Raw genomic sequence first — 24032 nt, 5'->3', positions numbered from 1 at the left:
AGATGGACCGTTGTTAAGGAAAACAATTCTGCATATTCTCTGGAGCAGGGGTTCCTTTTGAGGTCTGAAGAAGTACTATTTCTCTCAGCCCTGAAGTAAGTCTAATGTAGAAAACTCACACTTTTTAAAGGAACGAATGTCTGCCTAGGACTCTTCAGCCCCCACTTAACTTCTGATGGGGTTCTTCTTCTTCTTCTTCTTCTTCTTCTTCTATTTCTGGCTGTTTAGCTGCATCTAGGCGTATTACAGCCCTCCGCAGGATGTATAATTAATTATAGAACTTAAAGGAACTCAGATTCTCGAATAAAACCTAGTCTCACGTATGAACTGAATGATAGACTCTTCAATCAGATGTTGATTCTCTTGATGGCCAAACAAAGATTGAATAGAAAACCAAAGTAAACTTAAGCCAGATAACCTCTTGAACAGCATGCTTCTTTCAATTTTGTATCGATTACAGCTCAGCAAAACATGCTGGACTGTCTCTGGACTACCACAGTCACATAATCCAGTAGGATGTTTTCCTATTATCTTTAAATAATACTTTAGCCCACAACGCCCCAACCTAAGTCTTGTAAATTTCACCATATCTCTACGACTTAAAAGGTAACAGTCTGAGACCTTTTTAACTAGTGGGTGACTAGAAAAATAATGCCTGCCCCCTAATTCATTTTTCCAATCCTCCTGCCACTTCTTCGCTATACCTTTTTTAATCCTACTTCTCAATTCTGCTCTGCCTAGGGGAACTCTAATTTCTACTTGCCTGCTCTGTAAGGAAGACTTTGCAATGCCATCCACAATTTCATTTCCCTCCACCCCAGCATGCCCAGGTATCCATGAAAATCTAACTGCACAACTCATCTTCCCTACTCTAAACAACACTAAGAGAATCTCAATAACTATGTCAGGATGAGCTTTTGATTTACTCCCTTTTATAGACTCTAAGGCAGCAGCAGAATCCGAACAGATGATAACCCTACATGGTCGAAAGTCTTCTATCCCCCATAAGGCCCAGAGGATTGCTAATAATTCTGTTGCAAAGACAGAAACACCATCTGAAACCCGGTGACCAATCTTAACTCCACGTTGAGACACATACATCCCAAATCCTGCCCTACTGCTCTCTGGGTCCACTGAGCCATCAGTAAAAATCTTCAGATAAGATCCCCATTTATTATTCAAATATTCTGATGGGATTTATTTGGCTTGAAGCTAAAATAGTGGATTGGACCCCTATGACATAAGAAGAGCTGATCTGAATATTTAAGGAGAAACTGATGAGCTTGATTGGTGGTCCTGTTATTGGCAATTTATAATCACAGGTTATCTGATTGCTCCTGGAAAGACATTGGTAAATGTCTACTCTTTTCTAATTCTCCACTCCATTAACACCAGCCCCACATTCCATCTCCTTTCAAACAGCGCTATCCTTGCTTGTTTGTCAGTTTGCTCACCGAACCGGGAGGTTAATTCGCAAACGTTTCATAATCAGTCGTGGTGACATCATCAGTGTGCAGTTGAGTGTTGTTTCTGCAGGGTGCTTGTATATGTATTGGTCCGACTCAATGTTCTTGCAGTCTTGGCGAGCAACCCTACAAACAAGCAGCCTGCCCAAGTTATCATTCTTCTCTTTCATTTCATTGTCACCCCTGACCTGGCAGGACATAAACTTAAGGCTGTTGTCAAAAGCTATTGAGATAGGGGCTGAGAGGGCAAATGGATCAGCCACAATTGAAATGGCTGAGCAGACTTGATGGGACAAATGGCCTAAATATGCTCCAATAACTTATGTTCTTATTATGGCCTTAAGGAGACCAAGTTGAAATAAACGTCTTAACAAAATTTTGCATTGCAAGGTCATGGCGAAGTAAAAGTCAGCAGAGGGCTGCAGGTAAGAGTTAAGCCCCTCAGGCATTCTGTCAGATCTTCAGACGAAAAGTGACACAGTGGATTCACATCAGCTGACACCTACAATGTGTTTCCATTGGTTAGTTTATTCACAAAGCAACCAGGTCCCGTTGTAGAAAGCTTTTCTAATGTACTTGCTTTTTTTTTACATTGGGAAAATTTTGCCTTTATCAAACTTCCACCTAAATTTAGGCATTTTTCCGAAAAGGAAGCCTAACACATCTGGTATCCTAAAACGACTTTCTGCAATATTCATTCCTGCTCCAACTCAGATCCATTCATTATCATTTGACACAGCCTAATATTTAAACATTTCTGAAGGTAAACGAGAATCTGCCATTACTTTCTTGCTAGATTGGTCCAGACATTGACTATGCAACTGGGCTATTTTTGTTGAAAGACTATGTTACTAATAAAATAGTCACTTTGAGTTTTACAGGTAATTGTGTAATTTGAGAAGTCTTCAGAGGGAGAGAGCACCATTCTGTAATAGTCATTTGCAGAATACAATACTTTTTTGCAGGTGTTACATGAAAGAAAACTAGAAGAAAGCATTCAAATTGGAAGGCTTGAAAGGCAGAAGATCAGTCTTACTCTGGGGATTTCCTGAAACAGCACATGTTAATACTACTGTACCGTTCGTTAATTAGCAATGGCCAAGAGTAAAGATCTGTGCCTCTGCACAATTTGCGAATACCATTCTCCAGAGTCAGACTCAAACCAAAAAAGCCAGCTTCAATTCTTTGGGTAAATATTCTGCCTGCAGCACTCAAGTCCAGACAAAATGGGAACAAATGTCAAATTTCTGTGCTTCGTCAAAATCAGGTTTAATATCATTGGCATATGTCATGAAATTTGTGTTCTTTGCGGTAGCAGTACAATGTAATATATGATAATATAGAAATGTGATTTACAGTAAATACACACACACACACACACACACACACACACACACACATATATATATATATATAATTATAATTGTTAAATTAAATATGCAGTACAAAAGGGGAGAAAAAAAGTAGTAAGGTAGTAATGGGTTCAAGTAGTGAAGCATCGGGTTCAATGTCCATTCAGAAATCAGATGGCAGAGAGTAAGAAGTTGTTCCTGATTTGCTGAGTGTGTGCCTTCAGGCTCTGTACCTCCTCCTTCATGGAAGCAATGAGAACAGAGAATGTCTTGGGTGATAGGGGTCCTTGATGACGCTGACTTTTTGAAGCATCCCTCCTTGAACATACATGGTGCTCTACAAATTGCAGGGAGTTTTGGTGGATTTCCACATTTGCTTCAAAATCACCAGGCAGGAAGCAGCTTGTTGTATAAAACTGCCAATGCTCCCAAACCAAGTGAATGTGTGTCGTGACTTTACAGGCAGCCACAAAAGCAAAGAAACCCAACAGAAGCCTTTAAAAAAAGACCGTCAAACACCTAATGTATGAGAAAAAGAACAAATTGTGCAAACAATAAAAAGTAAATGAAAAACACTCCGAACTGAAGTTCACGAAAGCGAGTCCACACCCCAGTAAACCTCACCGAGCAGTGAGCTCAACACCGGCCCATCCCTCACCTCCAGCCTTGACACCCTGACTTTTCCAGTCGGGCCCTGTCCATGTTTCAGTCAAACATCGGCTTGTTCCTTGCTCTTGGTCTCAGGCCTCGCCACATTGATCCGACCCATACCCAACTTTTTCAGTCTGGAATGGCGCTTAAATCGGCCAAACATCAGCTTGTTCCTTGCTCTCGGGACTGGGTCCTGCTGATTTGATTCAGAATAAGAGAAATTTAGGGTATCCAATCCCTTCCATAACTAAAGTCCTCCAGACAACTTAAAGTCCTGATGAACCTCCCCGGAGCTCTGTCCAGTGGAGTCACATTCTTCCTCTGGACCAGAACTGCCCCTATTTATTATCAAAATAAGTATGCAGAATGTGAGATTACAGAGCTGTGTATCAGATACTGTGGTTAGCAGCACACGGGCACCTCAAGGGACTGTCCTGTCCCACCTCCTGTTCACCATCTACACCTCGGACTTCAGAAGCAACTCAGAGTCCTGCCACTGCAGAGGTTTTCAGAAGATTCAGCGGTTGTGGGCTGTATCAGTTGGGGTCAAGAGGCTGGATACAGAAGAGTGGTGGACAACTTTGTTGAGTGATGTGGGCTGAATCATCTGCAGCTCAAAATCACTAAGACAAAAGAGTTGTTGGTGGACCTCAGGAAGGTGAAAACACCCCTGCATTCCCATCTCCATCAAGGGAACGGATGTGGAATTTGTCCAAGACTACAAATACCTTGGAACTCACCTGGACCTTAAACTCAACTGAACTAAAAATACAAGGGCTCTGTACAAGAAGGGACAGAGCCGACTATACTTCTTGAGGAAGCTCTGGTCATTCAATGTCTGCAGTACTATGCCGTGGATGTTCTACGACTCAGTGGTGGCCAGCATTCCTCTACGCTGTAGTCTGCTGCGGCAGCAGGGTGGGAGTAGCTGACGTCAAGAAAATCGATGAGCTCGTCAAGAAGGCTGGTTCTGTTCTGGGGCAGGAGCTCGATTCCCTGGTGGTTGTGTCTGAGAGGAGGATGCTCCAGAAGCTACGGAGCATTATGGACAATCCCTCTCACCCCCTCCATAGCATACTGGACAAACAGAGCAGCACCTTTAGTAACAGATTGATTCCACTGAGGTGCACGACTGAACGCCATAGGAGATCCTTTCTCCCTGCGGCTATAAGACTGTACGACTCCTCCTCTTTAAGTATACAAGTATATGGATTCATTGCACATCTGTATTTTGCACTATTACTTTTTATTCACATTTTGTATTCTTTTTCATACCTCAGTGCTTAAATTTTGTATTTTAAAGAATGTATTTCTGACTAAGCAACCTTGCAACAATAATTTACTTCAGGATAAATGAAGTTTTATCTTATCTTAACTTTATACAACATTGAGATTCATCTCCTTACAGGCAGCCACACAAAAAAAACAAAAATACACTGTCGAACACCCAATGTGCAGGGAGAGGAAATAAAACAAAACGTGCAAACAATAAAAGTAAACAAATAGCATTCAGAACCGAAGTTCACCAAAGTGAGTTAGTTGTAAGTCACAGCCTCAATGATGCTCCAACTAAGTTTGGTAGAATCTTAGAATTTTGCAGAGCTGATGTTGAAAAAGTTTGTGCACAGGTTGACCTCAGTGTTTTTACATAGTGGCTTCGCAGGGTCACGCATGAGGAGTAATTTCAGACTTCGGTTTCTTTGCCGCAGATTGGCTATTCTAGCCCAAATGCTTGGGTCTCCTGGCAAGGATTCCTGTGCTTAAGTCTCTTAAACACAAGAATCAAGGCGGGACTTTAAGATACATTTAGCTAATGCATCTATAGCTGTCATGAAGAAGAAGAAGAAGAATAGCCCTTAACTCGGCAGTGGAGTTATCAGGGCACCGATATGACAGTGTTTCCGTAGCAAGCTATTCATGTTTTTACGAGGCCGAGTTGTTAGCTCGACGCTCAACCCGACTTGGATTCGAACTCGGGAACCTTCGTTCCAGAGTCCGGCACTGATATTATTGCGCCACCAAGCCGGACATAGCTGTCATGAGTTTGCTTCTTATTCTTACTAAAAAAAGACTCTTCACAATTCTAGAAGAAAGCCCTATTATTCTGTAATTTTAGTAACTCAGTAATTATCCTGCCACTAAACATCTTTACCTCCCCTCCCAGCTTTGGGTTGGGCACGTGGCCAAGTGGTTAAGGCGTTCGTCTAGTTACCTCAAGGTCGCTAGTTCGAGCCTCAGCCGTGGCAGTGTGTTTGTGCCCTTGAGCAAGACACTTAATCACACATTGCTCTGGTCTGTGCGAGGAGTGGCGCCCCACACGGACTTCCAATCTGCACTTTGTAAGGCATGAAGATGCCCGATGCAGCTCTCATGATTTGAGCTGATGTTCCCTCCCCTCCCTCCCCCTCCTCCCCCCCCCGCAGCTTTCCACAGTGATTGCTCCCTCTGCGATTCCCATATCCCATATCCACTCGTCCCACCCCACTAATCTCCCACCCTGCACTCATCTCTGCAAGCGGCCTAGGTGCTACACCTGCCCAAACACCCCCTCCCTCACCTCTGTTCAGGGCCCTAAGCAGTCACGTCATTCCAGGTAAGGCAACAATTCACCTGTGAGTCTGCTAGGGTTGCCTATTGAGTCCAGTACTGCTGATGCACTCTCCGCTACTTTGGTGAAACACTTCGTAAACTGGGGGGACCACTTCGTCGAGCACCTCTGCGCCATCCACCATAAGCAATGCTTCCTGATGACTAAACATTACAATTCTGATTCTCATTCCCATTCCAACATGTTGGTCCATGCCTTCCTCTTGTGCCAAGATGAAGCCACCCTCAGGATGGACGAGCAACACCTTACATTCAGTCTTGGTAGCCTCTAATGTGATGGCATGTATCTCAAGTTCTCTTTCTTGTAAACAAATTCTACGCCTCACTCTGACCTTTTACTTCTTCTTACTTTCTTATTACTTTCCCCTGGTGCCCCTCCTCCTTCCCTTTCTCCTCTGGTCCACTCTCCTCTCAGATTCCTTCTTCTCCAGCCCTTGACCTTTCCCACCACCTGGCTTCACCTATCACCTTCCAGTCAGTCTCCTTCCCCTCCTCCTCAGCCTGAAAATCTGACTATTTATTCTTCTCCGTCGATACTGCCTGAGTTCCTCCAGTGTTTTGTGTGTGTTGCCATGCAGTCACTTTACTACTCCAGTTAAAAAAAACTTTTGTTTGTTGACATTTCCATTATCCAACATACTTCAGTGAACAAATAGTAAAGCTCCATCATAGCATCTTATGACAAAGGGTACACGATGACCTCTAAACCAGCTAATCGCTGTAATCAGGCAAGTGGCTAAAATCCACTACAAGCATTATTTTTACTGCATGGATGTGACGAATTGAGGTGAGGGACTAAGTGTCAGTTGAGTGCTCTACATAGGTACAAAAGGAACAAGGTTAGATTTGAAATGGAAGATTTATTGATAAGTACCCGATTGTTGCACATTAACATTATAAAATGTATAACAAGTCACTTTGTCTTGCTAATTTCACAGTTTTTCAGCTTCGAATTTCTCTTACTGAAGGTGTTAGAATTCCCAGTGAACAGCAGAGGTGGTTTAATGTCAGTAAGGACAGCACGGTGTGTTACTATCAATTGCTGTCCTGTCCTAATCACATGTCAACACATCAATTAACCTCGGCAGGAGTTTTGACAAAGTTTATTTGCTCAAAAGGTACAAGTGCAAAGGACAGACAGTCAGACAGATAAAGGACAATTTTCCAAAAGCTGGTGAACACTAAAAACACAGAATGAATGACCTTGCTTCCAGACATCACAGAGCTTTGGAACTCCAACTGTTTGCTTAACCTTTCAAAAGAGCCGCTGGATACCGAATGTCTTGCTATCATCTTTAAGGCTGGCGCCAATGAAAAACTGAAGGACAGATTCCACGTTAGCAAATCTCACATGAAACAAGAGATGAAAAGATTTTCCCCATTCGTTCCAGTGCAGTCGGTCTGTGAGTTTCACTACAAGATTGCAACTAGATCGTTGGTGTAAGTCAAACATTTCAATCTGCAGACATGAAAGTCAAAAACACAGTATGTAAAATTTGACCTTGTGTTATGAGTTTGGGGCACGTGATGTTGTGGTCAACAGAGGAACAGGCACACCTCTTTCACTCACTTACAGACAATCACATGGGTGTTAGAATATTCAGATCTTATTTATGTATGTTGAAACAGGATTTCCAATACTAATTAAGATTAAGTTGCAGCACACACACACACACACACACACACACACACACACACACAGCTGATTGGCGTTGCTTCCAAACTACTTTTGACACAAGCACACACAATTGTGGTGTGTTAGGCAGAGGCCAAATTCCTTCTAGTAATTGCACCCCCCCCTTTCACCATGCCCCCATTTTTGTTTCCCTCTCTCACTTACCAGCTCTTCACCTCCCTCTGGTACTCCTCTCCCTTCCCTTTCTTCCATGTTCTTCCATCCTCCCTTATCAGATTCCCCTTTCTCCAACCCTTTATCTCTTTCACCAGTCACTTCCTAGCTCTTTACTTCACCTCCTTCCCCTCTTCCAGTTTTATCTATCACCTGTCACTTTGTACTTCTTCCCCCCTTCCCCCCACCTTCTTATTCTGACTTTTTTTCCCAGTCCTAATGAAGAGTCCTGGCCCAAATTATCACCTGTTGACTCTTTTCTGTAGATGCTGCCTGACCAGCTAAGTTCCTCCAGCATTTTGTGTGTCAGCATTTGTGTGACTAGGCCAAATGTTCTTAAATCCTTAAACCCCTGTACACTTAATGTCAGCTAGAAGTATGCTAAGTAGATAATTCAAGACATCTGTTAGGGTTTCACTTTTGTGCATACCTAGTGCAATCCATTAATGTTTTGCAGCTGAATCAAGCTCAAAGATTCAAAGCTACAAAGTGCACTTATTATCATAAGTTGAGATTCATCTTCTCGCAGATGGCCATGAAACAAAGAAAGGCCATGGGATCTGTTCAAAGAAACTATCAAAAACCCAACATGCAAAAACAGAACAAAATGCATAAATGGCAAAAAATGAGGAAATAACACACAGAATATTAAATGTCCAACTGCAGAGTCCTTGAAACAGCTTAGGATTGTTCCATTTAGCTCAATTTAGCGCAGTGTCGTTTGTTGACTGCGGGAGGCAGAGCCAGTTTGCCCAAATCAAAATTGTGCAAAATGGCAATTAAAAAAGGAGTAACCAGAAACCAGAAACACTTCATAACATGAACTGCAGAGTCCTCTAAAAATGAGTCCAATCCTCAAACTGCACTGATCAAGTCTTGCCTAAGACCCGACTCCTGCACATTCCTCTGGCAGCTATAAGCAAGATGGAGAAGGAGACCAGTCAAATGCAGGCAGGCAGCACTGGACACCTGCTTGCCTTACACTCTCACAGCAAGAACAACCCCATGCCTTCCCCTTGCAACACTATTTAAAGGGAATGTTAGCTGTCCGAAGGCTTGTTGCACATTGATTTCCTTTGACTAAACTGGACAACACATTTTTTCGAAAGAGTTGCTTCCTCAGAATTATTTTTGTTTATGATCGACCACTTGAAGCTGAACACAAATATAATTTCAGACTATTGCATCATGTAGGAATTTGGAGAAACAAGAAAATAACTTTTATTGAATATAATGTATTTAATTGCATAACAGTGCTGACTCCTTGCAATAGTTCAACTAAGCTAAAAATGTTTTGTTGTTGATTTTCATTTGTGATCAGTGTCTGAGGCTTCTTGCTTGTGTCCAACAATAATCAGCCAGCATTGATGGATTCCAGTTGCCCTGATACCGTTTCTCAATGATCGTAATGTCCCGGTGAAACCTTTCACCGTGCTTGTCACTGACAGTGCTAAGATTTGCAGGGAAGAAGTCTAAATAGGAATGCAGAAAATGAAACTTTAGTGACGTGTTGCACTTCATGGTTTTGTATACTTGAAGCATGTTGTCAACCAGCTGCACATAGTTTGGTGGCTCTGTAGTTGCCAAAAATATTTTCAACAACATCCTTGAATACCTTCCATGCAATTCTCTAGTCCCACTAGAAGTTCTTGAAATTGCCTGTTATAGATCACCTGTTTGATTTGTGGACCAACAAAAGTGCCTTTCTTAATCTTGGCATCGGCTATAGACCATAAGACCAGAAGATATAAGAGTAGATAGAATTAGGCCATTTGGCCCATTGAGTCTATTCCGCCACTTTTCTCTCAGCCCCAATCTCCTGCCTTCTCCCCATATCCCTTCATGCCCTGACCAGTCAAAAATCTATCAAGCTCTGCTTTAAATATACCTAAAGTCTAGGCCACCACAGTGGCTTGTGGCAAAGAATTCCACAGATTCACATCTCTTTGGCTAAAGAAATTCCTCTGCATCTCCATTCTAAAAGGACACCACTCTATTCTGAGGCTGTGTCCTTTGGTTTTAGACTCTCCCACCATAAGAAGCTTCCTCTCCACATATACTCTATCAAGGTCTTTTACCATTCAATAGGTTTAAATGAGGTCACCACTCATTCTTCTGACTTCTACTGAATACAGGCCTAAAGCCATCAAAAGCTCTTCATATGACAAACCATTCAATCTTGGAATCATTTTCTTGAACCTCCTTTGAACTCTCTCCAGTTTCAGCACGTCCTTTCTGACTTGAATTATGGATTGAAATAACAAATATAGGGAATTTTTAAAAAAAAGGATAGTGATTGATAGGGAAATTTCATGAGACTTTCACGATCAGCAGCCCAAAATCTGTAAGAAACATTCAGGAAACAAAATCCCTGTTGTCCGGTTCTATTGGTGCTTTTGTATAGGAGTTTGATAGTTTCAAGAGTCCTTTGAAAGCCACCAGGAGTAGAGTGGAAGCAGCAGAGGATAGAAAGCAGTTGCACCAAGATATGACAACTTTAAGTGCATAGTCCTTTTGAAGTATACCAGGATTTATAAAGACTATGCATTACATCCTTGTTTTTAGAATATAAAGGCAAGGATATACTGCGGAGTCTTTATAAGGTATTGGTGAGGGCTCGTTTGGAACATTGTCAGCAGTTTGGAGCCCCTTATTTAAGAAAGGATGTGCTGACGTTGGAAGTGGTTCATGAGAATTATTCCAGGAAGGAAAGGGTTATTGTATAGGAATAATTGAAGGCTCTGGGCCTTTACTCACTGGAATTTGGAAGAATGAGGAGGGATCTCATAGAAATTTATCAGATGTTGGAAGGCCTAGGTACAGTGGATGTGGAGAGAATGTTTCCTATGATGGGAGAGTCTAAGACCAGAGGACCCAGCCTCAGACTTAGAGGGGTTTCCTTTCAGAATGGAGATGGGAAGGAATTTCTTTAGCCAGAGAGTGGTGGATCTGAATAGAGGGGTGTCCTTTCAGAAGGGAGATGAGAAGAAATTTCCTTTGCCAGAGAGTGGTGATTCTGTGGAATTCATTGCCATAGGCACCTGTGGAGGCAAAGTCATTGGGTGTATTTAAGGTGGAGGTTGATAGGTTCTTGATGAGTTAGAACATGGAAGGTTACACGGAGAAGGCAAGAGATTGGAGAATGGATCAACCTTGTTGAAATAGCAGAGCAGACTCGATGGGCTGAACAGCCTAATTCTGCTCCTATGTCTTATGGTCTTATGGACTGGGAGAAAGAGCAGAGGACACAAAGATAAGGGCAAGATGCTGCAAGTAGAGTAGGGTGAGCAGGAAACAATTTTTCTACTATTATAAGTTATAGTTCAGGATCTGGTCATCACTGGCAAGAGCAGTGTTTACTGCCCGTCTCTATATGTACCTGAGTAGGTGAACTACTTTCTCAAAACACAGCTGTCCACTTCATGAGGAGATTCCCTCTGTGCTGCCGAGGATGAAATTCTAGGGTTTATACTCAGCAGGGTTAGAGGAGAAGGTATATCTTCCCAAGTTAGGATGATGTAATCTTGTAGCAGAAACATGTTGTGAAGGGAGGCCTAGGCAAAGATGGTAAGGACCCAAGTGCTGGAGTATCTGAGACTGGAATTGAGACATGATTTTGACTCTGAGATGAGAACAGTGTTCTTGACTAGATGCTAGACAGGAACCTGATGAGACTAGACGAGAATCCAAATGAGACAGAAATCCTAAACACGATCGCAGACTAAATCAAATTTGAGCTGACAAATGAGCTTGGAAGCTGAGTTCAGGTGCTTTTTAAATCTCCAATTCTGGCACCAAAACATGGCCGTCAATTAGCGGAGTGGGCCTGAATCTTTAAAGGGACCACACCAGTTATCTCTACTCTGGTGAATCAAAGCATCAGAGCCTCAGTGGCTGGCATGTCTGGGTGCTTACCATAACACATGTCAAACCCTTATCAGCTTTGGTAGTGGAAATACAAATTGTCATTGTAAACAGCTCTTCCCTGACCTCAGAGATGGTGGTGGCATTGGTAGATAGCTTTTCTTTTTGAGGCGGTCATTATCTGTAATTTTGAGGTATATATGTTCCTTGCTACTGAAAATTCATTGAAGCAAGAAGTGTTTGCACTTCAATAGTTGTTGCGAGATCTTATCATAAATTCCATCTTGTGTGACGCCTTACTGGTAGTTCAAAAGCAAAGAAATTAAATTAAAAACATTACTCATAACTCTTTTTTTTGAAGTAAATTGTGGTAAACTATCATCGCAAACAATGAGGAGGCAAAGCGAATTCGAGATACATCCCCTGCTGGTGCGCTGCAAAATTGATGCACTTGGAGTTGGAGCCGTACTGTTGGAGTGAATGATTCAGAGAGAAGAAGACGAGGCAGAGGGGTTCTGATGCCCGTCCAACTAACCCCTGTGCAAGGTTGGATTGCTCCAAGCACCAGGCAGATTTGGAAAGGTTAAGAACAGCTTCTTTGGCAGTGAAATCTAGGTCCAAAGCGTATCGCTGGGTGGCATATTCTAGGCCCAGAGCAATCCATCACGGTGGGGCCCAGGTCCTAATGCAAGGCATGATCTGCTGTTTGGGTAATTTAAACACTGGCCCAGACTGACTGGAATGGCAGATGTCGAGAGTCGGGCGAGGCTGGATTGCTCTGGGTGCCGAGCCGATTTGGAGAGATCGAGAATGGCTTCTTTGGCAGTGAGATCTAGGCCCAAAGCAATTCGCTGCAGCAGAGCTCAGGTGAGGTACAATCTGCTGTTTGTATAATTTAAATGGAGGCCCACACAGACTGGGGGATCCTCTCTTCACAACACTAAGGCTGTGAGACTGCCCCCAGTTGCTGAACTACGTGTCTGCAAACTTTGTGGCGATTTGCCCACTAATATGATGAAATGAATACAAAGGCTTTGAGCTTACTTCAGGCTGCCCTGGTGATTTGGATGTAAGGACTCAACTTGGTTCGGACTGCTGTTGTTGTTGCTCGCTTCTATTGTTTGCTTGATTTGGGTTTTTTCCCTTTCTCTGTGTGCATTAGGGGTTGTTTTTTTAAAAATTGGGTTCTTTTGGGTTTCTTGCTTTGTGGCTGCCTGTAAGCAAACAACTCTCAAGGTTGTATAATCTATACATCCTTTGATACTTTGAATTACCTATTCAAAACAAAAATCCCTGATGATTGTCTAGAACTGAACTAGACTACCCAATTTCAATGTTATATTTGGCTCTTAAATGAGCTTTGAACTGCGTAATTGCAGGATTACTAAAACCATCTGTTTCTCTCTGTAAAACTACCAAATTCTGCAACATCCAGGTCTTAGCTGTCTTTAGACTTCAGTAAACCAAAGTGCTCTTAACCAACCTCCTCTTCTACACCAGTACTCCTGGTCATCTCATTATTGTCTGTGTACTAATTTACAACAAATTCTATTCATCCATTCACCCTTTTCTCCTATATTGATTTCTAGTAGGCAATATCTTTGATTTTATAATTCTTACATTCTTATGCCCGCCTTCTCCAGTTTGACAGCCCTTGTGAACATCTACACATCTTCAAAATTAGCTCTTTGAGTATCCTTGGGTATTTATTTATTGAAACACAGTGTGGGATAGGCTGGTAGGATGTTCCAGCCCTTTGAGTCACACCACCAAGCAATCTCCTGATTTCATACAAGCTTAATCATGGGGCAATTTACAATGACTAATTAACCTACCAACTGGTACGTCTTTGGACTGTGGGAGGAAACCAGAACACCTGGAGAAAATCCACGTGGTCACTGGGAGAACGCTCCAACTCCTTACGGACACAGCAGGAATTCTTTTGGGTTTCTTTGTTTCATGGCTGCCTGTAAGGGGGCAACTCTCAAAATTGTATAGTGAGTACCTACTTTGATAATAACTGTACTTTGAACTTTGAACTTTGAGTATGTCTGAGATTTATGTTTCAATTACAAGACTTGAAAATAGGATCACAGTCAGTTTAATGAAACCCAGCAGTGAATCTTAGGAGCAGCTATAACTAAATCCTTTACTGGGAGGACAGATTTCCCACACTATGTTAGCAAGTAAAGTACAAACAATTGCAATGTGTAAGGCAATGATCTGAGTATTACTCCTCATTCAAGAAATGAAAGACAGAAATGGGTGTTAACATCACTAAGCAACTGTCACTCTGGTTAAGACATGCCTAACCGTGGTTAGCTTTAAAGGACTAGAAAGATAATATCAGTTGGTATTCAGAGATCAAAGACAAATAACAAACAGCTGACATCCAAAATGGTTTAGGATGGAGGCGAATATTGGTAGCTCGGGTCGAGCTGTTTGATGTTGCAGTGTTTGCCGAGCTTGGCAATTAGCAGTTGACAATGCACAGTTGTTGGTGTTTCTCTCTGACAGTTCTCGCAGTTATATAGGTCTCCATTAACCTGCCTCCATCCAGGAGCGAGCCAATGGAAGTCAAAGGTCAAATAGCCAAACAAGACCAAGGCAAGTGAATGGGGTCCATATAAACACGAGCACTGCAAGAGTGAAAGACCAACAACTGTGCATTGGGAATGTCATCACCACTAGTGATGAAACATCTACAAGCTAATTGCCAAGCTCAGGGAACGTCACAACTTCAATTCTAAGATGGAGCCTACCTTCACTACCAATCCTGTTCAATGGTATTTTGACTTTCTGTGTAGGAGGAGAAACTTCATTTGGTTTTGTTTTTGAAGTGTAAATGACATGACAAGTCTGCATGTATTGATTAATCTTAGCACCATGAAACTTCTGGCAGATGTTTTGTAAGCGCTTGTTTTCCCAGCAATTGATTTATTACCACTGATATAAGCCTTGGAATTTGTTACTTTGAGGCAGGAGTATGGAGTAGGACATAGTAATTACAAGATACAATAAATAAGCAAATATGTAAGTGGATAGATGGTGTAAAAGAGGAATAGTGAGGTAGTTTTCATGAGTTTATGGACCGTTCAGCAATCTGATGGTGATGTAAGAAGCTGTTCTTAAAACATCGAGTGTGAGTCTTAGGGCTCCTCCACCTCTTCCCTTATTGTGGTAATGAGAAGAGGGCATGACTTGGATGATAAGGGTCCTTAATATTAGATGTGTCCTTCTTGAGGTACTGCTTTTTGAAGGTGTCCTAGACGGAGGGGTGGTTAATGCCAGTGATGGAGTTGAATGAATTTCAAACCCTCTGCGACTTCGTTCAATCCTGCATATCAGAACCTCCATTCCAGGTGCTGAGGCAACAAGTCAGAATTCTGTCCACTGTATGTCTGTAGAAATTTGCTGGAGTTTTTAAGCGACATACCAAGTTTTGTCAAACTCCCAATGAGTTTGGGAGTTTTGCATTCATTTCAAGAGGTCTAGAATATAAAAGCAAGGATGTGATGTTGGGACTTTATAAAGTACTGGTGAGGCCTCACTTGGAGTATTGTGAACAGTTTTGGAATCCTTATCTTCTAAAGGATGTACTGAAACAGGAGAGGGTTCAAAGGAGCTTCACGAACATGATTCCTGGATTGAATGTCTTGTCATTTGAAGACCATTTGCTGGCTCTGGGCCTGAATTCACTAGAATCCAGAAGAATGAGGGGTGACCTTATTGAAACCTATCGAATGGTGAAAGGCCTTGATACAGTGGATGTGGAGGGGATGTTTCCTATGGTGGGAGAGACTAATACCAGAGGACACAGCCTCAGAATAGAGGGGTGTCATTTTAGGTTGGAGATGAGGAGGAATTTCTTTAGCCAGAGAGTGGTGAATTTGTGGAATTCTTTGCCACAGGCTGCTATGGAGTCCAGGTCTTTATGTATATTTAAGGCAGAGGTTGATAGATTCTTGATTGGTCAGGGCACAAAAGGATATGGGGTGAAGGTAGGAAATTGGGGCTGAAAGGAAAATTGGATCAGCCATGATGAAATGGTAGAACAGACTTGATGGGCCAAATGGCATAATTCTGCTCCTACATCTTATGGCCTTATGGTCTAACAAAGCATAACCAGTGACATCCCTTCTTAGTGATTGCATCAAAGTGTTGGGCCTAGGATAGAACCTCTGAAATGTTGACACTCAGGAAATTAAGTGTGCTCACTATTTCCACCGCTGACCCATCAGTGAGAACTAATGTGTGTTCTCCTGATCATCCATCCCTGAAGTTCACAATCAGTTCCTTTGACTCGTTGGCATTCAATGTGAGGCTATTGTTGTGATACTGCACATCCAGCCGATCCATATTCCTCCTGTATGCCACCTCAACCTCAATTTCTCTATGCTTCCTACAACATTTTTGGAAACAGTAATCTGGACATCCACTGTTGTGCTCCAACAATTAGAGGCTGTGTCAGTATTGCCTTTCCCACTTATCCACTTATGACCATCTAATGCAAACTTCACCTGGATGTAAAATAACAGTCGCTGCCCTCTTGTTGGGCTAATGTTAAATGAATGTACCAAACATCAGATGACTGATATTAACAGCCTTAATTTTTAGCTTTGGGTGGAGGGGTACTGATACATCGCTACCAAACGAGGTGTAAGGTGCTCCTTCCCTCCGCTACGCTAGTCACCCTTGGGTAAGGTGTAGCACCTGCATAGCACCAACCCCCCCGATCAGGGTCATGTGAAGCCATGGGGGCAGGTGGTGGATGGTCGCACGAGCAGCTGATGCATGTTACAAGTTCTGGTTATGAGACCATTGTTGCAAGGCAGAAAATCTCTGAGGGGTATTGATAATGGCTGGGATCACCTGTCTTGTAAAGCCACTGCCCAGAAGAAGGCGATGGCAAACACTTCTGTAGAAAAATTTGCCAAGAACCATCATGGTGATGGAAAGACCATGATAGCCAACATCATATGACACAGCATATAAAAATGATGATGACAATGATGAAGTTTTAGTTTAAAGTGGTAAAATTTCAGTTGTGGAGACCTCAATAAAATAATATTGGTTTTCATTTTGATATATACAATGTACATTAGTTTCTGTACTTTTATCTATTCAGTTAGTGTTATGTTCTGTAATTCCAAAAATGAATCAGAATAAAAACAGGGGAGCCCAGGGATAACAAGTATATTCCTAGTTTTACTTTAGTGAGGCACACACACTTGACGTGGTGGCATAATGACGTATGCCATTCACATACTTCTATATAAACCCATAATGAATTATGTAAACAAATAATACATTTCAATTCAGATTCCCATTCCTATTCCGACATGTCAGTCCACGGTCGCCTCTTGTGCCAAGATGATACCACACTTAGGGTGAAAGAGCAAAAGCTTATCTGGGAAGCCTCCACCTGATGGCATGAATATCCTTTTTCTTTCCAGTAAACAAATTTTACTCCCTCCCCTCCTCTATTCCCCACTCTAACCCTTTACCTCTTCTCACCTGCCTATTACTTCCACATGGGTCTCCTCCTCCTTTCCTATCTCCTATTGCCCACACTCCTCTCCTATCAGATTCCTCCTTCTCCAGCCCTTCTCATTTCCCACCCACCAGGCTTCACCTATCACACTCCAGCTAGCCTCCTTCCCCTCTCCCCTTTTCTATTCTGGAATCTTCCCTCTTTCTTCCCAGTGCTGAAGTGTCTCGGTCCAAATAATTGACTCATCTCCACAGATGCTGCCAGACCAGCTGAGTTCCTCCAGCATTTTGTGTGTGTTGCAAAGAATGTTTAATCAAACAATGTAATTACAAAATTACTCAAATATTACTGAAACATTAAATACACAACAGATAGTGATTTAAAATGTATCATAATCAATAAGACCTAATTCAGAAACTAAATTTCTCACCAGAGTCTTTGCTGAGAGACTAGTCCATATCCTTTATTACATTTACATGCCAAGGACTAAAGCAGAACTTTAAAAGCCTTTGCACAGTTTATGGGAAATTGAACAAAACGGATAATTGAATTTTTAATGAATATTTTTGCCCAATTTCAACCACTTTGCTGATACATGATTTCCACATATGTTGTTGCTGAGTTACAATTAAACAAATTGGGCAAGACTGCTGACAATCTGGGACGGAATATGTACGATACTTATTTATCAGAAGTTGCTAAGTGCTGCACTATAGGTTACATCAAAGGAATACTCAAGTTGCCTGAAGCTTTAAAGAAAAAAACATTCCTTGACATTGAGTCTGTACTTCATAACTATCAACTAACTAATCTACTAAAAATTTCCTTTGAAGTACTGTAGCCTTTTAAACACTTTCTTTTGTAGTTTTCAAAAATCCACTTTCAGTGCAACAGATACGATAGTTTCTACAACATGATACTACCAGCTTTCTTTATAAAATAAAATTATAGCAGTTTTTAAGCTTTTAAGTTGCTTTTGACCAATTCAAGGCTATGATCTAGAAAGGGAAATAACTGCTTTCTTTTTTTTTGGAAGATCGTATAAGCTTAAAGCCAACACAAATCTCTCCTAGGAAAATGAATTTTTGATTAAGAAGCAAATAATTTTATGAAGTCTTACAAAATTTTGGACTAGTTTTACTTCTACCTTAATCTTATTGGGACACATTTTGGCATTTAATTGTAATGACCAGATTGTAGTTTTAACGAGAGCAGCAGAGGAAGGAGAGCAAGCTTGAGATGTGGTGTGACTTTGAGAAATCTATCTGTATTTATGAATATCTGTCTTGATCTATACCAATGTGATCAAACTTTCCTACATATATCTCTGTACATAGATGTTCTGCAGATTGATAAGTGCACACATTAATTTATTTTTTATATTATTACCCGATCCTTTTGGCTCAGTGTACTGCCTAGAACTTCTTGTTCACCCACAAAAATGTCCGTAAGGAGTTAGCATGTTCTCAATGTGAACATGTGGCCTTCCCCTGGGTGTTCCGGTTTCCTCCCACAATCCAAAGATGTACTGGTTGGTAGATTCTAAATTATCCCATGATTTGGCAAGGATTAAATCAGGAGGTTGCTTTGTGGTATGGTCTGAAGAGCCGGAAGAACCTATTTTGCACTGTATATCAATAAAAGGTGTGCCGGAAGAATGGTGCAATTCATCACTTTGGCTGTTGGTCACCTACAGAAAACCTCTGTTGGGCGAAGGCCTCAGGACTAATGGACCAGCCATTTAAGAGACTGCACTGTGCTGTTTATTCTATGTTCTACAGCATGTTTTTTATGTTCTAAGTCCAAGTCTGCAAGCTTTGTTGAAATATTTAAAATATGAGGCTTCTTCATGGGGTTTCATTGACTGCCCTCCCCTCTTATTATTCTCCCTTTTGTAAATTCAATAGAAGGTAGGTTTAGATATTTTTAAATGCTTTCAGATCCATCCCCAACCCACCAGACCTCCTCTGTTGAAGTTCAATCTTTGTAAACTTCAGCATGGAGATCATTGCAATCTTCTGACTGTGTGTGTGTTGACGTTATTCATGAGTTTCCTCTCACCACTCTCTATCTAAATTTACTAGAGTCTCCTCCTAATCCTTTCTGAAGCATGTGAGTTCCTGGCTTCCCTTTAGCTATATCTGCTGTGTGCTCCAGAATATTACTCCTGTGCAAGTTCTACATTTTGAGCACACTTTGGGAGCGAAGTTTCTTCTGAAGTTCCAAATGGATTTACTAATGATTATCCTACCATCTATACCTTCTCTATTCACAAAGGTGGAATTATTTATGTCACTTTATGAAACTGTTTAAATAGATTTTATTATCTATTGGTCTCCTTGGTATAACTTTGTAGTTCTGGTTCAGTATCAGCAATTACTTTTTAGATTTCCAGTGCTTCTTGGATCTTCTGTATAACACTGGAGTGGGAATGGTGTGCAGAATCCCAAGTGTGGTTGAATCTGCCCAAGATTCAGTGCTTCACTTTCTTAAATGTAATGACTTTATTCTTATGGCCACATCTCTATTTCAAGTGATTAGAATCTTTTTGTTCTTCCAACCTATGTAAGTGCTTGTTTTCCAGGAAATATGTGAATTCCATTTCTCTCTACCAAAATATAAGACTCATACTGGTCAGCCAAAGCCTAAGCCATTAAAATAAATCATGAACAGTGGTAGTCCCTGCACTAATCCTGGATATTTGAACTTTGCACAGCACAGTTTGTTCATTATGTGCACATCGTATAATGTGGGCGATCATGGTCTTTCCATGACCATGATTGTTCTTGGCAAATCTTTCTGCAGAAGTGGTTTGCCCTTGCTTTTCTCTGGGCAGTGTCTCTACAAGATGGGTGACTCCAGCCATTATCAATACTCTTCAGAGATTGTCTGCCTGGCATCAGTGGTCGTATAACCAGGACATGTGATATGCACCAGCTGCTCATACGACCATCCACCACCTGCTCCCATGGTTTCATGTGACCCTGATCAGGGGCACTGAGCAGGTGCTGCACCTTGCCCAGGTGAACTGCAGGCTAGCAGATTGAAGGAGTGCCTTACACTTCTTTTGGTAGAGATGTGCCTCCCCCCAGCCACCCTACAGCATAGTTAACTGATGAATTAGCATTAAGGTTGCAGAGAATGTAAGTTCAGAAGAAAATGTGAAGCATTTGGTGTTACTATCCCAAGGCATAAAGACAAGGACATAAAATTGGAAACTATGCTGCAAAACCAAAAGCATGCTTAGAGAGACATTTTTCATGGTATAATATCGTTTGCAGCTTAACTTTCAAAAGAGCACGGAAAGTTCTTATAAATTGCCGTAACTTCACTTTCATCCACACAGAGTGATTGTAAGTAGGTGTTGTGTAACACTCTTACAAAATACATGGAAGCCATCTTTCAGATGTCATGTGTGTCGTAAGCTAAGTAAAACTACTACACTTGATTTCAAGCAGTAATGTATTTGCAACAGTTCCAGATTTGGGAACTGATGCATTTTCAATTGCTGTGTCATATGCATGTTTCGTATTGGAGTAAAGTTTTAGTATCACAAAGCAATGTTTTTAGTAATCCCTGAAGAGGGTAATGACTGCTTTTATTTTGAGTGTTGCTGCCAAGTTCTGCATTACAATTCAAGACGCTTGTTGTATATTTAATAATTCAGTAATATTGTAAATATATTGATTGATTAAGCATTCTTCATTTGGAAATATTTACTTAAAATGTGTAGTTTGTGCGGTTGATATTTGGGTTGAGTTGTTCTCCAATCTTGGCAATTCATTTGCAAACATTTTATCACCATATGAGGTGACATCATCAGCACACTGTGTCCTCTGAATGCCTGGCCTTTATATAAGTATATTGATTGTTAAGTATATAAAGGCCACACATCTAGAGGACATACCACAAACGAACAGCACACTGATATGTCTCCTCTTATGTCGACGAAAAGTTTGCAAATGTATTGCCAAGATCGGAGAACAGCTCAACCTAACCATTCTTTGTTTGTTTAAATAATTCATTCCAGGTTATTTGTAAAAGTATGTGAATGGTATACATCATCACACATGTATTTAATATTTCAGTAGTACTTGAATAATACTGATTAAGCATTCTTTGTTTGGAAATAATTTGGAATGTGTAGCTCGGGTGGTTGATGGTTGGGTTGAGTTGTTCTCTGATCTTGACAATTCAATGTAAATATATTGTTTGATTAAGCGTTTTGTTTGTTTAAATAATTCATTCTGGGTTATATGTAAAAGTATGTGAATTGCATTCGTTATCACACCATCATATCATATGTGCACGCCTCACTAAAAGCAAAAATGAAGAGTACACCAGTTATCCCCAACTCCAGGTTTATCTTCCCTTTAGTTTTTTGTTTTGGAGTTATAAAATGTAACAAAGCTGGCATTGGAGAAGTGGATTGTCCAGGCTGCCACTTCTCATTCAGATTGTTGAAAGTCTCTACAGGCTTCAGACTACCATCTTTTCATAAAAATAATGGATTAAGGGTTCTTTGGGGGCATTTTGGTGAAACTCTGATAGCAGCTACAAAGCAGATGTTGTGCTAATAAGATGGTAGTATGACAGTCTGAATTTAACAGGGAATTTTGGCCCTGGCCTCTAGTTGCCACAATTTGAAATCGCAAGATTAAACAAGGACATCTGTTGTTTTAACATCTGAAACTTCCACAGTGGGACTTGCAGATTTATTAACGGTGGATGTGCATTTGGTAGGTCTAAGAGCCTGTTTCTGTACTATTACTCAATCTCTATGATACCCTGAAAGGTGTGGAGTGCCTCCGATGAAACATAATAACATGTTTTAGCTTGATTCATTGAGCAAATGAAGAGGTTTTATTTTCTTGAGAATATGACATAGGCATGGCTGAAGCATCCAGATACCAAATGTCCCCTTCCTTCAGGAGCTGTCATTGTACTGTTTGGCCTTAGTTCATTCTTCAGTTCCTCTTATAGACTGCAAAATAACATCAGCAAGTACTTGTTGATCTCCAGGAGTTTCTCAGTAAAGTGAAGAAGCACAGTGGTACCCTTCTCACTAATTCCTCAGAAAATTTTCAATACAGCGATTTGGATGATGGAAGTGATGGTTTTATGGCCAAGTTTGCAGACAGTACAAAGATAATTGGAGGGGGAGTTAGTATTGAGGAAGCAGAGAGGTTACAGAAGGACTTAGACAGACTAGGAGAATGGGCAAAGAAGTGGCAAATGAAATACAGTGTGGGGAAGTGTGTAGTCATGCACATTGGTAGAAGAAATAAAATTTTCTAAATAGAGAGAAAATCCAAAAATCTGATGTGCAAAGGTCCTTGGGAGTCCTTGCACGGGATTCCCTAAAGATTAATTTGCAGGCCAAGATGGTGGAGAAGAAGGTCAATACAATGTTAGCAATCATTTCAAGAAAAATTAAAATATAACAGCAAGGATGTAATGTTGAAGGCACTGTTGAGGCCTCACTTGGTGTATTATGAGCAGTTCTGGGCTCCGTCCAGTGCCTATAGAAAGTATTCACCCTCTTTGGAAGTTTTCATGTTCTATTGTTTTGCAACATTGAATTGCAATAGATTGAATATGGCTTTTATTGACACCGATCAATAGAAAAAGACTTCTGTGTCAAAGTGAAAACAGATCTCTCCAAAGTGATCTAAATTAATTACAAATATAAAACACAAAATAATTGGTTGCATAAGTAGTCACCCCCTTCAAATCAGTATTTAATAGATGTACCTTTGTCAGCAACCAAAGCTTTGAGTCTGTGTGGATAGGTCTCTGTCAGCTTTGCACATCTGGACGCCGTAATTTTTCCCCACCCTTCTTTACAAAAACTGCTCAAACTCTGTCAGATTGCATGGGGATAGTGAGTAAACAGCCCTTTTCAAGTCCAGCCATGAATTCTTAATTGGATTGAGGACTGAACTCTGACTTGGCCACTCTAGGACATTAACTTTGTCGTTTTTAAGCCATTCCTGTGTAGTTTTGGCTTAATGCTTGGGACTATTATCTTGCTGGGGAAAAAAAAATCTTCTCCCAAGTCAGAGTTCTCTTGCAGACTGCATCAGGCATTCCTCCAAGATTTTCCTGTATTTTGCTGCATCCATTTTACCCACTACCTTCGCAAGCCTTCCAGGGTCTGCTACAGGGAAGCATCCTCACATCATGATGCAACCACCACCATGCTTCATGGTAGGGATGGTGTGTTTTTGATGATGTACTGTGTTTGACTTACGCCAAAAATAGTGTTTAGTCTAATGGCCAAAAATCTCAACTTTGGTTTCATCAAGCCATAGAATCTTTAGTGGCTTTTTCTTTGCCACTCTCCCATAATGCTGCAACTGGTGAAGCACCCAGGCAACAGTTGTTGTATGCATGGTCTCTCCCATCTCAGCCACTGAGGCTTGTAACTCCTCCAGAGTTGGCATAGGTCTCTTGGTGGCCTCCCTCACTAATCCCCTTCTTGCACAGTCACTCAGATTTTGAGGACAGCAGACTTACAGCTGTGCCATATTCTTTCCTTTTTTTGATGATTGACTTAACTGTACTCCAAGGGATATTCAGTGTCTTGGAAATTCTCTTGTATCTATCTTCTGCCTTGTACTTTCCAATAACCTTTTCGTAAGGTTGCTTGGAGTGCTGTTTTGTCCTCATGGTGTAGATTTTGCCAGGATACTGACTCAGCATCAGTAGGACCATCCAGACACAGGTGTATTTTTGCTACGATCAGT

Source organism: Mobula hypostoma, chromosome 20 (assembly GCF_963921235.1).
Source record: "Mobula hypostoma chromosome 20, sMobHyp1.1, whole genome shotgun sequence".
Taxonomy (NCBI): domain Eukaryota; kingdom Metazoa; phylum Chordata; class Chondrichthyes; order Myliobatiformes; family Myliobatidae; genus Mobula; species Mobula hypostoma.
This window is presented reverse-complemented; position numbering follows the sequence as displayed.